The sequence below is a fragment of the Staurois parvus genome, unplaced genomic scaffold (assembly GCF_062004578.1).
Source record: "Staurois parvus isolate SC_StPar_1 unplaced genomic scaffold, SC_StPar_1.0 ptg000697l, whole genome shotgun sequence".
Taxonomy (NCBI): Eukaryota; Metazoa; Chordata; class Amphibia; order Anura; family Ranidae; genus Staurois; species Staurois parvus.
In genome coordinates, this window is record NW_028318493.1 from 3109698 (window position 1) to 3129714 (window position 20017).

Below are 20017 nucleotides of genomic sequence, written 5' to 3' on the forward strand. Positions count from 1 at the left end.
TTTCTTTATTTTACTGTATTAATAGGATTCTAATGATTGATATTAATTGTAATATAAACAATAATGGGTGTAATATTAATAATCCCAATAATTCTAATACAATCAAGCTGTTCTGTGTATTTGGATGACATAAATCTCCTGGCCATTCTCTGTGCTGACATTTCTCTGATGTAATGCACACAGGAGCCACTAGAGGGCAGCAACACTCAGCTCCTCCTGTAGTGTCCCATCACCATGGATTTCCTCCTGGAAGACCCATCACCATGGAGACCAGGCAGGAGGTGATGGTGTGTCCCAGTACAGGGGGAGGGGGGGAAGGGAAGGTGAAGTGTTGGGAGGAGGGAGACACTGGGGGGAGAGGGGGGAAGGGGAGACACTGGGGAGGAGGGGGGGGCACGCATTATTATTATCAATAACAAGATCTGTAATCATCTCATTACTATATAATAATAATGCTGCATTATAGGGGGTGTGATAATCACTACTGACCCCTCCCCCCCATCACTGCTGACCCCTCCCCCCATCACTACTGACCCCTCCCCCATCACTACTGACCCCTCCCCCATCACTACTGACCCCTCCCCCCATCACTACTGACCCCTCCCCCATCATTACTGACCCCTCCCCCATCACTACTGACCCCTCCCCCCATCACCGCTATACCCCTCCCCTATAACCGCTATCAATAGTTGTGAAGGGGGGGCCATTGTCACACCACCAACATGGCAGGTAAGTGGACAGCACCCGTTCCTCAGAGTTGATGGATTATTCTTTTTTCCGGTATTTGTATTTAGGGCCAACAATTGACTCTGATGGGGACACAGATATGAGGGGACTTTGATTGGGACCTAGATATAAAGGGGGGTCCTGGGGAGGTAAATGGTGACTATATTGGGGACTCTGACATAAGGGGGGACTCTGATTTTATGCATGTATAAATATGGGACTTTCGGCCCCCGTACTGGAAAGTTTGGCCCCCCCGGCCTAGAACATACCAGAGAAGGGGCGGAGTTCTCCACCTACTGGCTGGAATGGAGAACACAGAACAATGCGATCCATCTGCAGGAAGTCTGCTATTGGAGCGTGTGTAATGAAATCTGTCCAATCACACGACACATTCCCTTCATTGGTTTTGGTTTGTTTTTGATCCCACCAGTAATATATCCTCCACATTGGATTTGTATCGGCCTTTTCCCCCGGGGGACTCCGATCATCTAGGAGGGGAGGCAGCCATGTTGGAGATTGCGTTGGCCGGGAATTGAACCCGGGTCAGCTGCTGGAAAAGCAGCCATGCTAACCACTACACCACCAACGTGAGGTTCCATGTCTTCTGATGGCGAAGGTCTCCTCCGTGCCTCCGACCCACCAATCCCAACCCTTCTCTCCATTGTATATACAGATATGATGGGGGAGGGGTGACACCCCAATATAGAGAGAACATTGTATATACAGATATGATGGGGGAGGGGGGACACCCCAATATAGAGAGAACATTGTATATACAGATATGATGGGGGAGGGGGGACACCCCAATATAGAGAGAACATTGTATATACAGATATGATGGGGGAGGGGTGACACCCCAATATAGAGAGAACATTGTATATACAGATATGATGGGGGAGGGGTGACACCCCAATATAGAGAGAACATTGTATATACAGATATGAGATAACATTGTATATACAGATATGATGGGGGAGGGGTGACACCCCAATACCTCGGGTTCACACCAATGCGATGAGGGAGGGAGGACACCCCAATATAGAGAGAACCCCAATATAGAGAGAACATTGTTTATACAGATATGATGGGGGAGGGGTGACACCCCAATATAGAGAGAACATTGTATATACAGATATGATGGGGGAGGGGTGACACCCCAATATAGAGAGAACATTGTATATACAGATATGATGGGGGAGGGGTTACACCCCAATATAGAGAGAACATTGTATATACAGATATGATGGAGGTTGGACACCCCAATATAGAGAGAACATTGTATATAAAGATATGATGGGGGGGTTGACACCCCAATATAGAGAGAACATTGTATATACAGATATGATGGGGGAGGGGTGACACCCCAATATAGAGAGAACATTGTATATACAGATATGATGGGGAGGGGTGACACCCCAATATAGAGAGAACATTGTATATACAGATATGATGGGGGAGGGGGTGACACCCCAATATAGAGAGAACATTGTATATACAGATATGATGGGGGAGGGGTGACACCCCAATATAGAGAGAACATTGTATATACAGATATGATGGGGGAGGGGTGACACCCCAATATAGAGAGAACATTGTATATACAGATATGATGGGGAGGGGTGACACCCCAATATAGAGAGAACATTGTATATACAGATATGATGGGGGAGGGGGTGACACCCCAATATAGAGAGAACATTGTATATACAGATATGATGGGGGAGGGGTGACACCCCAATATAGAGAGAACATTGTATATACAGATATGATGGGGGAGGGGTGACACCCCAATATAGAGAGAACATTGTATATACAGATATGATGGGGGAGGGGTGACACCCCAATATATAGAGAGAACATTGTATATACAGATATGATGGGGGAGGGGTGACACCCCAATATAGAGAGAACATTGTATATATGTCTTCTGATGGTGAACGTCTCTTTGGTGCCTTCAGCCAGGTGCGATGTAACACACACGTCTTCCCGCAATTCTCATGCGTCTTGCCATGCGACAATTGCAGCAACATCACACTGCATTCGGGGCGCCATGTTGATGGTGAACGTCTCTTTGGTGCCTCTTCAGACATCTCCATAAAGGACGTCACTGGCAGGAAGGGTTCTCATTGGCCCCAGCAGAAAAGGAAGACTTTGAAGACTCCTCCGGCCTCTAAAGCCAATCAGAGTTCCTTTCTTTTCTCCCAAGCTTCATCCTCAAAGACCAGACCTAAGCCAGGGGCCCAGTTCAGTCACAAGCCTGGGGCCCCTAATCCCCAAACCTTCAGACTAGTCCTATTAAACCTCCTGAAGGGAAGCCCCCATTTCCTAAAGTGGGGGGACGTCTGTTGGCTTTTGGGGTCACCTGGTCAGCAGACATCTCAGAAGCTCAGGTAAGAGACGTGGTGTCCAGGGGCTACAGGCTAGAGTTCATCTCCCTGCCCCCACCCCGCTTCGTGTTGTCCAACCTACCGGTGTCCCCGCAGGGACTAGCGGTCCTCCATGCTGCTCCTGCAGATCTGCTGACCCAAGGAGATCTCCCCATTGTACCAACAGCAGAAAGGTTTCCGGGTTTTTACTCCAACCGTTTCCTTGTTCTAAAGCCTCAAGGAGGGCATAGGCTGCATTCACTCGGGGGGGATTAGGGGGCATACAGGGGATTCCTGCGGCTGGGATCACTGTGAACAGTGGGGGATGGGAAGTCTGTACAAAGCAATGACAGGCTGAGCCGGGACCATTCCCATGTATCCGCACATCCATCGATCATCTGTGGTCAGGGAAGGATGAGCGATCCTGGCCCTAACCGTAGATGACCGATGGATGTGCGGATACATGGGAATGGTCGCGGCTCCTGTCAGCCTGTCATTGCTTTGTACAGACTTCCCACCCCCCACTGTCCACAGTGATCCCATCCGCAGGAATCCGCTGTATGCCCCTAATCCCCCGAGTGAATGCAGCCTATGTCCTCCTTGAGCTCGGGTTCACACCAATGCGGTGCGGGAAACGCTGCGAATTCTGTGCGTTTCCCGCACCGCATTGCAATCGCATCACGTTCATGCGATCTGGTGCGGGAGTCAGTAATAAATTATTGACACCCGAAACAGATGGCAAGACGCCATGTGATTGCCAGAAATCACATGACATGGGTGAGAAGACCCATGCTATGTGATTCAGGTGCGGATCTAAAGACAGTCCTGCACCTTTGTGGTGTGGATGCGATGTGATTTGAGCCATAGAAAGTGTATGGCCCAAATCGCAGCGCACAGACATTTGCATGGAATGCGCAGAGGAATGCGGTGTGATTCCTGTGCGGATTCCATGCAGTGTCCCGCACCACATAGTGTGAACCGGCTGGGAGGCTTTAGAACAGGGAAAAGGTTGGAGTAAGGCCCCGGTCACAGGGGGCGTACTATTCCGTACAGCCGTGGGGGGCCGTGTTTACTTGCAGGGGATGTACCGGTGTTCATGCATCCCTGTGCAGGCAGGTTCATTGATGTCAATTGGGATGCAGCGGCTGCATGGATACAGACACTGCTCCCAATCTAACATCTGTGCGGGTGAACAGCTCTGAACACAGATAGTGTGCGTTCAGGGCCATGCATCCATACGGATGTCAGATTGGGATCAGCATCTGTGTCCATGTTACCACTACGTCCCAACTGACATCAATGGAACTGCCTGCACAGGGATGCATGAACACCGGTACATCCCCTGCAAATAAACACGGCCCTCCACGGCGGTACAGATTGGTATGTCCCCTGTGAATGTGGCCTAAAAACCCGGGAACTATTCTGCTGTTGGTACAATGGGGAGATCTCCTTGGGTCAGCAGATCTGCAGGAGCAGCATGGAGGATTGCTAGTCCCTGTGGGGACACCGGTAGGTTGGACAAAACGAAGCGGGGTGGGGGCAGGGAGATGAACTCTAGCCTGTAGCCCCTGGACACCACGTCTCTTACCTGAGCTTCTGAGATGTCTGCTGACCAGGTGACCCCAAAGGCCAACAGACGTCCCCCCACTTTAGAAAGTAGGGAAATCCCTTCAGGATGTTTAATAGGACTAGTCTGAAGGTTTGGGGATTAGGGGCCCCAGGCTTGTGACTGAACTGGGCCCCTGGCTTAGGTCTGGCCTTAGAGGCTTAAGCCTGGGAGAAAAGAAAGGAACTCTGATTGGCTTCAGAGGCAGGAGGAGTCTTCAAAGTCTTCCTTTTCTGCTGGGGCCAATGAGAACCCTTCCTGCCAGTGACGTCCTCTATGGAGATGTCTGAAGAGGCACCAAAGAGATGTTCACCATCAACATGGCGCCCCGAATGCAGTGTGATGTTGCTGCAATTGTCGCATGGCAAGACGCATGAGAATTGCGGGAAAACGTGTGTGTTACATCGCACCTGGCTGAAGGCTGAAATTTTGTCCCTGAGTTTCTTTGGTGCGACAAACGCTTGAATAGGCGACACGCAGAAATGTGTGCGAATATCTGTGTATCCAATGTTCTCTCTGAGTCTTCTGGCCGGCCTTTTCGGTTGGCCCGCACTTCTTCTTTAGCCGCAATACATTCTGTAGGTGTCAGACACTGCCTGACGGTATCTCTAGCAACCCACAGTGCGGGGTTCCTCAGCACGCAGGGTCTAAGTCCCAATCTGCTTATGCACCAGGGCCCCTGATGGTGGGGATGGACTTGGAGCAGACCGAGACCAGGGCGCGACCCCTGAGTACGTCCAGCGGTGGTAGAGAGTACCGTTAGAGGTGTTGCGGGAAATAGAGCCTGACGTGAAGAGGCTGGTAGGCCTGGCAGCAGGGACTGATCAATGCGGGATGGATGGACAGTCAGCGTAACGTAAGGCGTTGTCAGGCAGGCCGGGTCAGCAATGTGCTGGCAGCGAGGTACCGGAGGAGCAGGCAGAGAATGGTCAGGGTCACGAGCCGGGTTCAGCAACGTGTGGGCAGCGAGGTACCGGAGGAGCAGGCAGAGAATGGTCAGGGTCACGAGCCGGGTTCAGCAACGTGTGGGCAGCGAGGTACCGGAGGAGCAGGCAGAGAATGGTCAGGGTCACGAGCCGGGTTCAGCAACGTGTGGGCAGCGAGGTACCGGAGGATCAGGCAGAGAATGGTCAGGGTCACGAGCCGGGTTCAGCAACGTGTGGGCAGCGAGGTACCGGAGGATCAGGCAGAGAATGGTCAGGGTCACGAGCCGGGTTCAGCAACGTGTGGGCAGCAAGATACCAGAGGAGCAGGCAGAGAATGGTCAGGGTCACGAGCCGGGTTCAGCAACGTGTGAGCAGCGAGGTACCGGAGGATCAGGCAGAGAATGGTCAGGGTCACGAGCCGGGTTCAGCAACGTGTGGGCAGCGAGGTACCGGAGGATCAGGCAGAGAATGGTCAGGTCAAGCCGGAGACAATCAGCAGGGTCAGGATCAAGCAGAGGTCGGCAACAGGAAACTTCACAAATCAGATGACAGGAACAGGACAATAAGACTAAACGGCAATTACACATACCTCCTGTCCTGTTTAAATAGCGCGTCCTGCGCTGTCATTGGTGCCAGGCGCCTGTCCGCGATCGCGCATGCGCGGCCGTTGCCGCTGCCACGATCGCCCAGGGCCCGCTGGCTAGAGCGTGTCGGTGTTCTGTGCATGCGCCATCCGGCGTATCGTGGCAGTACACCCGACCCCTGACAATAGGTGAATACGGCTGCGATATTTACAGGTCGAAGATGAAACAGTCTGCTGGACATATAATTGGATGTCTCCCGCACAAGAAGACGCCGACCAGGTATGAGGTGGGATTTTTGTCATTTTTCACCTTAGGTCGCTTGTGCTTCTTCTTTCGCTGGAATAAATTGTGTAGATTAAAGCAGGTGCTATCACTAGGAGATGCGCCGCTGGGATGGCCAGTCGGTTGGTCAGTCCCAGAACTAATGCCATGGCTTGGTGGTTGGATGATGTCACTGATTGATGACATGGTAGAATATCTCTTAGGAATGATGTCATGCGTTGATGGGACGGCATCATCAACCTGTGGAATGACGTCACTCATTGATGAGAACATTTTGCCATGCCTGAACTCTGTGGTTGGCCTGCGCCTCTTCATTGGCCGGCATAAATCCCGTAGGTGAGCACGCATGTCATCCCTGGGAGGTGGGACGCTGGGAATGGGAAAGTCGGTCTCTTCCATAGCATTGTCCACATTTTCACTTGTTGATGAAAGGATGTAGCCATGTCTGAACTCCTTGGTTGGCCTGCGCCTCTTCAATGGCCGGCTTAAATCCCGTAGGTGAGCACGGATGTCATCCCTGGGAGGTGGGACGCTGGGAATGGGAAAGTCGGTCTCTTCCATAGCACTGTCCACACTTTCACTTGTTGCTGGGAAGATGTTAATGTGCCAGAGCCGCTTGTTTTGCTCGCTCCTCCTCATTTCCCGGAGTAAAACCTTCATGTGAAAACGGACGTTCTTCCTAGGAGGTGTGGGGATGGGAGTACGAAAGTCAGCCTGGTCCATAGTGCTGTCTGTTGTTAGATTGACGTCAATCGTCAGTGGGTTGATGTTGCTTTTCGTTGGTTGGATCCATTGGTGAAATGGCTTGAAATATTTTAGGAACAGTACCAGCAGCAAGATGATAAGCCCCAACAAGCATTCTGATCGGTGCTCAGCAACAGTATTTATAAGCATGGGTAGCACTGTGTTCCCTAAGGCTGCCCACCCATTGGACCAGACTGACTGGAGCCCAGCAAGCATCCATTGGTAGCAGTCAGTGGCATTTTTAAGCATGGGTAGAAGTGTGTTCTCTGAGGTTGGCCCCTCGCTGTACCAGACATGGAGTAGTAGATAAAAGAATTCAATCAGCTCCAGGATCTTCAAATATTGAGCTAATACTGTGGCCAGGTGATTCCTGCGCAGGATGTACCTCAGAATGAGAACACTTATCAGGACTGTCCCCTTATACCAGAATGGAGTGGTGGCCAGTAGTGAAAACCAACTGATGGGTCCTGGGGACTCGTTTTCCAATTCTCTGACCTTTTCCTGCTCCAGTTCTTCCATCATCTTCATGGTCCCCTCCTCCTCCATGCGTATATCTGGGGAGTCTTTGATGAAATATCGGTGTTCCTCCATAATCTTCATGCTCCCCCCCTCCATGTGGATATCTGGGGAGTTTTTGATGAAATTTCTTCGTTCCTCCACAATCTTCATATCATTGTCCTTGTCCATGCCGGTCTTTGTGGAGTCTTTGATGTCCTTTCTGTGTACTCCAAAAGGGAGCAACAGAATAACAATGACGGCAAAGATTCTGCACATTTTTTTTTTTTTTTTAGAAATACAGAAATCAGCAGTTACTGATCGCTGTGGATCGCTGGATATAAATGGAAAGTCGATTCCAATCGCTGTAGATTGAGTGCAATGAGATACAAAGCAATCAGTCACAGGAGCTCTGTAAGGAAGCAGCTGTCTCTGGTGAGAGAAAACAGCAACTGAGGACTCAGCCTGCGCACAGTGCAAAGTCACAGTGAGGGAGGTCATGTGACCACAGTGAGGGGGGCGGAGTTTATGTGTGACCAATCAGCAGCCTCTGTTCAGCCTGCTTTGCTCTGATTGGCTCATCTGGGGTGTTTATGTGTAACCAATCAACAGCCTCTGTTCATCCTGCTTTACTCTGATTGGCTCATCTGGGATCCAGCCCAGGCGGCATTGGATCCTATTCTATAACATTGATAACATTTCCCTGTATTAATAATATAGACGCCTCTGTTTATATTCATACAATGTTATTATAATGTCATTTTCTTTATTTTACTGTATTAATAGGATTCTAATGATTGATATTAATTGTAATATAAACAATAATGGGTGTAATATTAATAATCCCAATAATTCTAATACAATCAAGCTGTTCTGTGTATTTGGATGACATAAATCTCCTGGCCATTCTCTGTGCTGACATTTCCCTGATGTAATGCACACAGGAGCCACTAGAGGGCAGCAACACTCAGCTCCTCCTGTAGTGTCCCATCACCATGGATTTCCTCCTGGAAGACCCTTCACCATGGAGACCAGGCAGGAGGTGATGGTGTGTCCCAGTACAGGGGGAGGGGGGGAAGGGAAGGTGAAGTGTTGGGAGGAGGGAGACACTGGGGGGAGAGGGGGGAAGGGGAGACACTGGGGAAGAGGGGGGGCACGCATTATTATTATCAATAACAAGATCTGTAATCATCTCATTACTATATAATAATAATGCTGCATTATAGGGGGTGTGATAATCACTACTGACCCCTCCCCCCATCACTACTGACCCCTCCCCCCATCACTACTGACCCCTCCCCCATCACCGCTATACCCCTCCCCTATAACCGCTATCAATAGTTGTGAAAGGGGGGCCATTGTCACACCACCAACATGGCAGGTAAGTGGGCAGCACCCGTTCCTCAGAGTTGATGGATTATTCTTTTTTCCGGTATTTGTATTTAGGGCCAACAATTGACTCTGATGGGGACACAGATATGAGGGGACTTTGATTGGGACCTAGATATAAAGGGGGGTCCTGGGGAGGTAAATGGTGACTATATTGGGGACTCTGACATAAGGGGAGACTCTGATTTTATGCATGTATAAATATGGGACTTTCGGCCCCCGTACTGGAAAGTTTGGCCCCCCCGGCCTAGAACATACCAGAGAAGGGGCGGAGTTCTCCACCTACTGGCTGGAATGGAGAACACAGAACAATGCGATCCATCTGCAGGAAGTCTGCTATTGGAGCGTGTGTAATGAAATCTGTCCAATCACACGACACATTCCCTTCATTGGTTTTGGTTTGTTTTTGATCCCACCAGTAATATATCCTCCACATTGGATTTGTATCGGCCTTTTCCCCCGGGGGACTCCGATCATCTAGGAGGGGAGGCAGCCATGTTGGAGATTGCGTTGGCTGGGAATTGAACCCGGGTCAGCTGCTGGAAAAGCAGCCATGCTAACCACTACACCACCAACGCGAGGTTCCATGTCTTCTGATGGCGAAGGTCTCCTCCGTGCCTCCGACCCACCAATCCCAACCCTTCTCTCCATTGTATATACAGATATGATGGGGGAGGGGTGACACCCCAATATAGAGAGAACATTGTATATACAGATATGATGGGGGAGGGGTTACACCCCAATATAGAGAGAACATTGTATATACAGATATGATGGGGGAGGGGTGACACCCCAATATAGAGAGAACATTGTATATACAGATATAATGGGGGAGGGGGGACACCCCAATATAGAGAGAACATTGTATATACAGATATGATGGGGGAGGGGTGACACCCCAATATAGAGAGAACATTGTATATACAGATATGATGGGGGGGTGACACCCCAATATAGAGAGAACATTGTATATACAGATATGATGGGGGAGGGGTGACACCCCAATATAGAGAGAACATTGTATATACAGATATGATGGGGGAGGGGTGACACCCCAATATAGAGAGAACATTGTATATACAGATATGATGAGGGAGGGAGGACACCCCAATATAGAGAGAACATTGTATATACAGATATGATGGGGGAGGGGTGACACCCCAATATAGAGAGAACATTGTATATAAAGATATGATGGGGAGGGGTGACACCCCAATATAGAGAGAACATTGTATATACAGATATGATGGGGGTGGGGTGACACCCCAATATAGAGAGAACATTGTATATACAGCTATGATGGGGGAGGGGTGACACCCCAATATAGAGAGAACATTGTATATACAGATATGATGGGGGAGGGGTGACACCCCAATATAGAGAGAACATTGTATATACAGATATGATGGGGGAGGGGTGACACCCCAATATAGAGAGAACATTGTATATACAGATATGATGGGGGAGGGGTGACACCCCAATATAGAGAGAACATTGTAATTACAGATATTATGGAGGAGGGGTGACACCCCAATATAGAGAGAACATTGTATATACAGATATGATGGGGAGGGGTGACACCCCAATATAGAGAGAACATTGTATATATGTCTTCTGATGGTGAACGTCTCTTTGGTGCCTTCAGCCAGGTGCGATGTAACACACACGTCTTCCCGCAATTCTCATGCGTCTCTCCATGCGACAATTGCAGCAACATCACACTGCATTCGGGGCGCCATGTTGATGGTGAACGTCTCTTTGGTGCCTCTTCAGACATCTCCATAAAGGACGTCACTGGCAGGCAGGGTTCTCATTGGCCCCAGCAGAAAAGGAAGACTTTGAAGACTCCTCCTGCCTCTAAAGCCAATCAGAGTTCCTTTCTTTTCTCCCAAGCTTCATCCTCAATGACCAGACCTAAGCCAGGGGCCCAGTTCAGTCACAAGCCTGGGGCCCCTAATCCCCAAACTTTCAGACTAGTCCTATTAAACCTCCTGAAGGGAAGCCCCCATTTTCTAAAGTGGGGGGACGTCTGTTGGCCTTTGGGGTCACCTGGTCAGCAGACATCTCAGAAGCTCAGGTAAGAGACGTGGTGTCCAGAGGCTACAGGCTAGAGTTCATCTCCCAGCCCCCACCCTGCTTCGTGTTGTCCAACCTACCGGTGTCCCCACAGGGACTAGCGATCCTCCATGCTGCTCCTGCAGATCTGCTGACCCAAGGAGATCTCCCCATTGTACCCACAGCAGAAAGGTTTCCGGGTTTTTACTCCAACCGTTTCCTTGTTCTAAAGCCTCAAGGAGGGCATAGGCTGCATTCACTTGGGGGGGATTAGGGGGCATACAGGGGATTCCTGCGGCTGGGATCACTGTGAACAGTGGGGGATGGGAAGTCTGTACAAAGCAATGACAGGCTGAGCCGGGACCATTCCCATGTATCCGCACATCCATCGATCATCTGTGGTCAGGGAAGGATGAGCGATCCTGGCCCTAACCGTAGATGACCGATGGATGTGCGGATACATGGGAATGGTCGCGGCTCCTGTCAGCCTGTCATTGCTTTGTACAGACTTCCCACCCCCCACTGTTCACAGTGATCCCATCCGCAGGAATCCGCTGTATGCCCCTAATCCCACGAGTGAATGCAGCCTATGTCCTCCTTGAGCTCGGGTTCACACCAATGCGGTGCGGGAAACGCTGCGAATTCTGTGCGTTTCCCGCACCGCATTGCAATCGCATCACGTTCATGCGATCTGGTGCGGGAGTCAGTAATAAATTATTGACACCCGAAACAGATGGCAAGACGCGATGTGATTGCCAGAAATCACATGACATGGGTGAGAAGACCCATGCTATGTGATTCAGGTGCGGATCTAAAGACAGTCCTGCACCTTTGTGGTGCGGATGCGATGTGATTTGAGCCATAGAAAGTGTATGGCCCAAATCGCAGCGCACAGACATTTGCATGGAATGCGCAGAGGAATGCGGTGTGATTCCTGTGCGGATTCCATGCAGTGTCCCGCACCACATAGTGTGAACCGGCTGGGAGGCTTTAGAACAGGGAAAAGGTTGGAGTAAGGCCCCGGTCCCAGGGGGCGTACTATTCCGTACAGCCGTGGGGGGCCGTGTTTACTTGCAGGGGATGTACCGGTGTTCATGCATCCCTGTGCAGGCAGGTTCATTGATGTCAATTGGGATGCAGCGGCTGCATGGATACAGACACTGCTCCCAATCTAACATCTGTGCGAGTGAACAGCTCTGAACACAGATAGTGTGCGTTCAGGGCCATGCATCCATACGGATGTCAGATTGGGATCAGCATCTGTGTCCATGTTACCACTACGTCCCAACTGACATCAATGGAACTGCCTGCACAGGGATGCATGAACACCGGTACATCCCCTGCAAATAAACACGGCCCTCCACGGCGGTACAGATTGGTATGTCCCCTGTGAATGTGGCCTAAAAACCCGGGAACTATTCTGCTGTTGGTACAATGGGGAGATCTCCTTGGGTCAGCAGATCTGCAGGAGCAGCATGGAGGATCGCTAGTCCCTGCGGGGACACCGGTAGGTTGGACAAAACGAAGCGGGGTGGGGGCAGGGAGATGAACTCTAGCCTGTAGCCCCTGGACACCACGTCTCTTACCTGAGCTTCTGAGATGTCTGCTGACCAGGTGACCCCAAAGGTCAACAGACGTCACCCCACTTTAGAAAGTAGGGAAATCCCTTCAGGATGTTTAATAGGACTAGTCTGAAGGTTTGGGGATTAGGGGCCTCAGGCTTGTGACTGAACTGGGCCCCTGGCTTAGGTCTGGCCTTAGAGGCTTAAGCCTGGGAGAAAAGAAAGGAACTCTGATTGGCTTCAGAGGCAGGAGGAGTCTTCAAAGTCTTCCTTTTCTGCTGGGGCCAATGAGAACCCTTCCTGCCAGTGACGTCCTCTATGGAGATGTCTCAAGAGGCACCAAAGAGATGTTCACCATCAACATGGCGCCCCGAATGCAGTGTGATGTTGCTGCAATTGTCGCATGGCAAGACGCGTGAGAATTGCGGGAAGACGTGTGTGTTACATCGCACCAGGCTGAAGGCTGAAATTTTGTCCCTGAGTTTCTTTGGTGCGACAAACGCTTGAATAGGCGACACGCAGAAATGTGTGCGAATATCTGTGTATCCAATGTTCTCTCTGAGTCTTCTGGCCGGCCTCTTCGGTTGGCCCGCGCTTCTTCTTTAGCCGCAATACATTCTATAGGGGTCAGACACCGCCTGACGGTATCTCTAGCAACCCACAGTGCGGGGTTCCTCAGCACGCAGGGTCTAAGTCCCAATCTGCTTATGCACCAGGGCCCCTGATGGTGGGGATGGACTTGGAGCAGACCGAGACCAGGGCGCGACCCCTGAGTACGTCCAGCAGTGGTAGAGAGTACCGTCAGAGGTGTTGCGGGAAATAGAGCCTGACGTGAAGAGGCTGGTAGGCCTGGCAGCAGGGACTGATCAATGCGGGATGGATGGACAGTCAGCGTAACGTAAGGCGTAGTCAGGCAGGCCGGGTCAGCAATGTGCTGGCAGCGAGATACCGGAGGAGCAGGCAGAGAATGGTCAGGTTCACGAGCCGGGTTCAGCAACGTGTGGGCAGCGAGGTACCGGAGGAGCAGGCAGAGAATGGTCTGGGTCACGAGCCGGGTTCAGCAACGTGTGGGCAGCGAGGTACCGGAGGAGCAGGCAGAGAATAGTCAGGGTCACGAGCCGGGTTCAGCAACGTGTGGGCAGCGAGGTACCGGAGGATCAGGCAGAGAATGGTCAGGGTCACGAGCCGGGTTCAGCAACGTGTGAGCAGCGATGTACCAGAGGATCAGGCAGAGAATGGTCAGGGTCACGAGCCGGGTTCAGCAACGTGTGAGCAGCGAGGTACCGGAGGATCAGGCAGAGAATGATCAGGTCAAGCCGGAGACAATCAGCAGGGTCAGGATCAAGCAGAGGTCGGCAACAGGAAACTTCAAAAATCAGATGACAGGAACAGGACAATAAGACTAAACGGCAATTACACATACCTCCTGTCCTGTTTAAATAGCGCGTCCTGCGCTATCATTGGTGCCAGGCGCCTGTCCGCGATCGCGCATGCGCGGCCGTTGCCGCTGCCACGATCGCCCAGGGCCCGCTGGCTAGAGCGTGTCGGTGTTCTTTGCATGCGCCACCCGGCGTATCGTGGCAGAACACCCGACCCCTGACAATAGGTGAATACGGCTGCGATATTTACAGGTCGAAGATGAAACAGTCTGCTGGACATATAATTGGATGTCTCCCGCACAAGAAGACGCCGACCAGGTATGAGGTGGGATTTTTGTCATTTTTCACCTTAGGTCGCTTGTGCTTCTTCTTTCGCTGGAATAAATTGTGTAGATTAAAGCAGGTGCTATCACTAGGAGATGCGCCGCTGGGATGGCCAGTCGGTTGGTCAGTCCCAGAACTAATGTCATCGCTTGGTGGTTGGATGATGTCACTGATTGATGACATGGTAGAATATCTCTTAGGAATGATGTCATGCGTTGATGGGACGGCATCATCAACCTGTGGAATGACGTCACTCATTGATGAGAACATTTTGCCATGCCTGAACTCTGTGGTTGGCCTGCGCCTCTTCATTGGCCGGCATAAATCCCGTAGGTGAGCACGCATGTCATCCCTGGGAGGTGGGACGCTGGGAATGGGAAAGTCGGTCTCTTCCATAGCATTGTCCACACTTTCACTTGTTGATGAAAGGATGTAGCCATGTCTGAACTCCTTGGTTGGCCTGCGCCTCTGCAATGGCCGGCTTAAATCCCGTAGGTGAGCACGGATGTCATCCCTGGGAGGTGGGACGCTGGGAATGGGAAAGTCGGTCTCTTCCATAGCACTGTCCACACTTTCACTTGTTGCTGGGAAGATGTTAATGTGCCAGAGCCGCTTGTTTTGCTCGCTCCTCCTCATTTCCCAGAGTAAAACCTTCATGTGAAAACGGACGTTATTCCTAGGAGGTGTGGGGATGGGAGTACGAAAGTCAGCCTGGTCCATAGTGCTGTCTGTTGTTAGATTGATGTCAATCGTCAGTGGGTTGATGTTGCTTTTCGTTGGTTGGATCCATTGGTGAAATGGCTTGAAATATTTTAGGAACAGTACCAGCAGCAAGATGATAAGCCCCAACAAGCATTCTGATCGGTGCTCAGCAACAGTATTTATAAGCATGGGTAGCACTGTGTTCCCTAAGGCTGCCCACCCATTGGACCAGACTGACTGGAGCCCAGCAAGCATCCATTGGTAGCAGTCAGTGGCATTTTTAAGCATGGGTAGAAGTGTGTTCTCTGAGGTTGGCCCCTCGCTGTACCAGACATGGAGTAGTAGATAAAAGAATTCAATCAGCTCCAGGATCTTCAAATATTGAGCTAATACTGTGGCCAGGTGATTCCTGCGCAGGATGTACCTCAGAATGAGAACACTTATCAGGACTGTCCCCTTATACCAGAATGGAGTGGTGGCCAGTAGTGAAAACCAACTGATGGGTCCTGGGGACTCGTTTTCCAATTCTCTAACCTTTTCCTGCTCCAGTTCTTCCATCATCTTCATGGTCCCCTCCTCCTCCATGCGTATATCTGGGGAGTCTTTGATGAAATATCGGTGTTCCTCCATAATCTTCATGCTCCCCCCCTCCATGTGGATATCTGGGGAGTTTTTGATGAAATTTCTTCGTTCCTCCACAATCTTCATATCATTGTCCTTGTCCATGCCGGTCTTTGTGGAGTCTTTGATGTCCTTTCTGTGTACTCCAAAAGGGAGCAACAGAATAGCAATCACGGCAAAGATTCTGCACATTTTTTTTTTTTTTTAGAAATACAGAAATCAGCAGTTACTGATCGCTGTGGATCGCTGGATATAAATGGAAAGTCAATTCCAATTGCTGTAGATTGAGTGCAATGAGATACAAAGCAATCAGTCACAGGAGCTCTGTAAGGAAGCAGCTGTCTCTGGTGAGAGAAAACAGCAACTGAGGACTCAGCCTGTGCACAGTGCAAAGTCACAGTGATGGAGGCGGAGTTTATGTGTGACCAATCAGCAGCCTCTGTTCAGCCTGCTTTGCTCTGATTGGCTCATCTGGGGTGTTTATGTGTGACCAATCAGCAGCCTCTGTTCAGCCTGCTTTGCTCTGATTGGCTCATCTGGGGTGTTTATGTGTAACCAATCAGCAGCCTCTGTTCATCCTGCTTTACTCTGATTGGCTCATCTGGGATCCAGCCCAGGCGGCATTGGATTGGATCCTATTCTATAACATTGATAAAATTTCACTGTATTAATAATATAGACGCCTCTGTTTATATTCATACAATGTTATTATAATGTCATTTTATTTATTTTACTGTATTAATAGGATTCTAATGATTGATATTAATTGTAATATAAACAATAATGGGTGTAATATTAATAATCCCAAAAATTCTAATACAATCAAGCTGTTCTGTGTATTTGGATGACATAAATCTCCTGGCCATTCTCTGTGCTGACATTTCCCTGATGTAATGCACACAGGAGCCGCTAGAGGGCAGCAACACTCAGCTCCTCCTGTAGTGTCCCATCACCATGGATTTCCTCCTGGAAAGACCCATCACCATGGAGACCAGGCAGGAAGTGATGGTGTGTCCCAGTACAGGGGGAGGGGGGGAAGGGAAGGTGAAGTGTTGGGAGGAGGGAGACACTGGGGGGAGAGGGGGGGAAGGGAGACACTGGGGAGGAGGGGGGGGCACGCATTATTATTATCAATAACAAGATCTGTAATCATCTCATTACTATATAATAATAATGCTGCATTATAGGGGGTGTGATAATCACTACTGACCCCTCCCCCATCACTACTGACCCCTCCCCCCATCACTACTGACCCCTCCCCCCATCACCGCTATACCCCTCCCCTATAACCACTATCAATAGTTGTGAAGGGGGGGCCATTGTCACACCACCAACATGGCAGGTAAGTGGGCAGCACCCGTTCCTCAGAGTTGATGGATTATTCTTTTTTCCGGTATTTGTATTTAGGGCCAACAATTGACTCTGACGGGGACACAGATATGAGGGGACTTTGATTGGGACCTAGATATAAAGGGGGGTCCTGGGGAGGTAAATGGTGACTATATTGGGGACTCTGATTTTATGCATGTATAAATATGGGACTTTCGGCCCCCGTACTGGAAAGTTTGGCCCCCCCGGCCTAGAACATACCAGAGAAGGGGCGGAGTTCTCCACCTACTGGCTGGAATGGAGAACACAGAACAATGCGATCCATCTGCAGGAAGTCTGCTATTGGAGCGTGTGTAATGAAATCTGTCCAATCACACGACACATTCCCTTCATTGGTTTTGGTTTGTTTTTGATCCCACCAGTAATATATCCTCCACATTGGATTTGTATCGGCCTTTTCCCCCGGGGGACTCCGATCATCTAGGAGGGGAGGCAGCCATGTTGGAGATTGCGTTGGCCGGGAATTGAACCCGGGTCAGCTGCTGGAAAAGCAGCCATGCTAACCACTACACCACCAACGCGAGGTTCCATGTCTTCTGATGGCGAAGGTCTCCTCCGTGCCTCCGACCCACCAATCCCAACCCTTCTCTCCATTGTATATACAGATATGATGGGGGAGGGGTGACACCCCAATATAGAGAGAACATTGTATATACAGATATGATGGGGGAGGGGGGACACCCCAATATAGAGAGAACATTGTATATACAGATATGATGGGGGAGGGGTGACACCCCAATATAGAGAGAACATTGTATATACAGATATGATGGGGGGGTGACACCCCAATATAGAGAGAACATTGTATATACAGATATGATGGGGGAGGGGTGACACCCCAATATAGAGAGAACATTGTATATACAGATATGATGGGGGAGGGGTGACACCCCAATATAGAGAGAACATTGTATATACAGATATGATGGGGGAGGGGTGACACCCCAATATAGAGAGAACATTGTATATACAGATATGATGAGGGAGGGAGGACACCCCAATATAGAGAGAACATTGTATATACAGATATGATGAGGGAGGGGTGACACCCCAATATAGAGAGAACATTGTATATACAGATATGATGGGGAGGGGTGACACCCCAATATAGAGAGAACATTGTATATACAGATATGATGGGGGAGGGGTGACACCCCAATATAGAGAGAACATTGTATATATGTCTTCTGATGGTGAACGTCTCTTTGGTGCCTTCAGCCAGGTGCGATGTAACACACACGTCTTCCCGCAATTCTCATGCGTCTTGCCATGCGACAATTGCAGCAACATCACACTGCATTCGGGGCGCCATGTTGATGGAGAATGTCTCTTTGGTGCCTCTTCAGACATCTCCATAAAGGACGTCACTGGCAGGAAGGGTTCTCATTGGTCCCAGCAGAAAAGGAAGACTTTGAAGACTCCTCCTGCCTCTAAAGCCAATCAGAGTTCCTTTCTTTTCTCCCAAGTTTCATCCTCAAAGACCAGACCTAAGCCAGGGGCCCAGTTCAGTCACAAGCCTGGGGCCCCTAATCCCCAAACTTTCAGACTAGTCCTATTAAACCTCCTGAAGGGAAGCCCCCATTTTCTAAAGTGGGGGGACGTCTGTTGGCCTTTGGGGTCACCTGGTCAGCAGACATCTCAGAAGCTCAGGTAAGAGACGTGGTGTCCAGAGGCTACAGGCTAGAGTTCATCTCCCTGCCCCCACCCCGCTTCGTGTTGTCCAACCTACCGGTGTCCCCGCAGGGACTAGCGATCCTCCATGCTGCTCCTGCAGATCTGCTGACCCAAGGAGATCTCCCCATTGTACCAACAGCAGAAAGGTTTCCGGGTTTTTACTCCAACCGTTTCCTTGTTCTAAAGCCTCAAGGAGGGCATAGGCTGCATTTACTCGGGGGGGGGGGGGGGATTAGGGGGCATACAGGGGATTCCTGCGGCTGGGATCACTGTGAACAGTGGGGGATGGGAAGTCTGTACAAAGCAATGACAGGCTGAGCCGGGACCATTCCCATGTATCCGCACATCCATCAATCATCTGTGGTCAGGGAAGGATGAGCGATCCTGGCCCTAACCGTAGATGACCGATGGATGTGCGGATACATGGGAATGGTCGCGGCTCCTGTCAGCCTGTCATTGCTTTGTACAGACTTCCCACCCCCCACTGTTCACAGTGATCCCATCCACAGGAATCCGCTGTATGCCCCTAATCCCACGAGTGAATGCAGCCTATGTCCTCCTTGAGCTCGGGTTCACACCAATGCGGTGCGGGAAACGCTGCGAATTCTGTGCGTTTCCCGCACCGCATTGCAATCGCATCACGTTCATGCGATCTGGTGCGGGAGTCAGTAATAAATTATTGACACCCGAAACAGATGGAAAGACGCCATGTGATTGCCAGAAATCACATGACATGGGTGAGAAGACCCATGCTATGTGATTCAGGTGCGGATCTAAAGACAGTCCTGCACCTTTGTGGTGTGGATGCGATGTGATTTGAGCCATAGAAAGTGTATGGCCCAAATCGCAGCGTACAGACATTTGCATGGAATGCGCAGAGGAATGCGGTGTGATTCCTGTGCGGATTCCATGCAGTGTCCCGCACCACAGAGTGAACCGGCTGGGAGGCTTTAGAACAGGGAAAAGGTTGGAGTAAGGCCCCGGTCACAGGGGGCGTACTAATCCGTACAGCCGTGGGGGGCCGTGTTTACTTGCAGGGGATGTACCGGTGTTCATGCATCCCTGTGCAGGCAGGTTCATTGATGTCAATTGGGATGCAGCGGCTGCATGGATACAGACACTGCTCCCAATCTAACATCTGTGCGGGTGAACAGCTCTGAACACAGATAGTGTGCGTTCAGGGCCATGCATCC

General features: G+C 50.4%; 3 non-coding genes across 3 annotated transcripts; all 3 read right to left on the minus strand.

Moving 5' to 3' along the window:
* Positions 1-1243: 1243 nt before the first annotated feature.
* On the minus strand, positions 1244-1315 carry TRNAE-UUC (transfer RNA glutamic acid (anticodon UUC)). Its single transcript has one exon. It is a non-coding gene; the product is annotated as a tRNA-Glu (tRNA).
* Positions 1316-9624: 8309 nt separating this feature from the next.
* Positions 9625-9696, minus strand: TRNAE-UUC (transfer RNA glutamic acid (anticodon UUC)). Its single transcript has one exon. It is a non-coding gene; the product is annotated as a tRNA-Glu (tRNA).
* Positions 9697-17599: 7903 nt separating this feature from the next.
* Positions 17600-17671, minus strand: TRNAE-UUC (transfer RNA glutamic acid (anticodon UUC)). Its single transcript has one exon. It is a non-coding gene; the product is annotated as a tRNA-Glu (tRNA).
* Positions 17672-20017: the final 2346 nt, after the last annotated feature.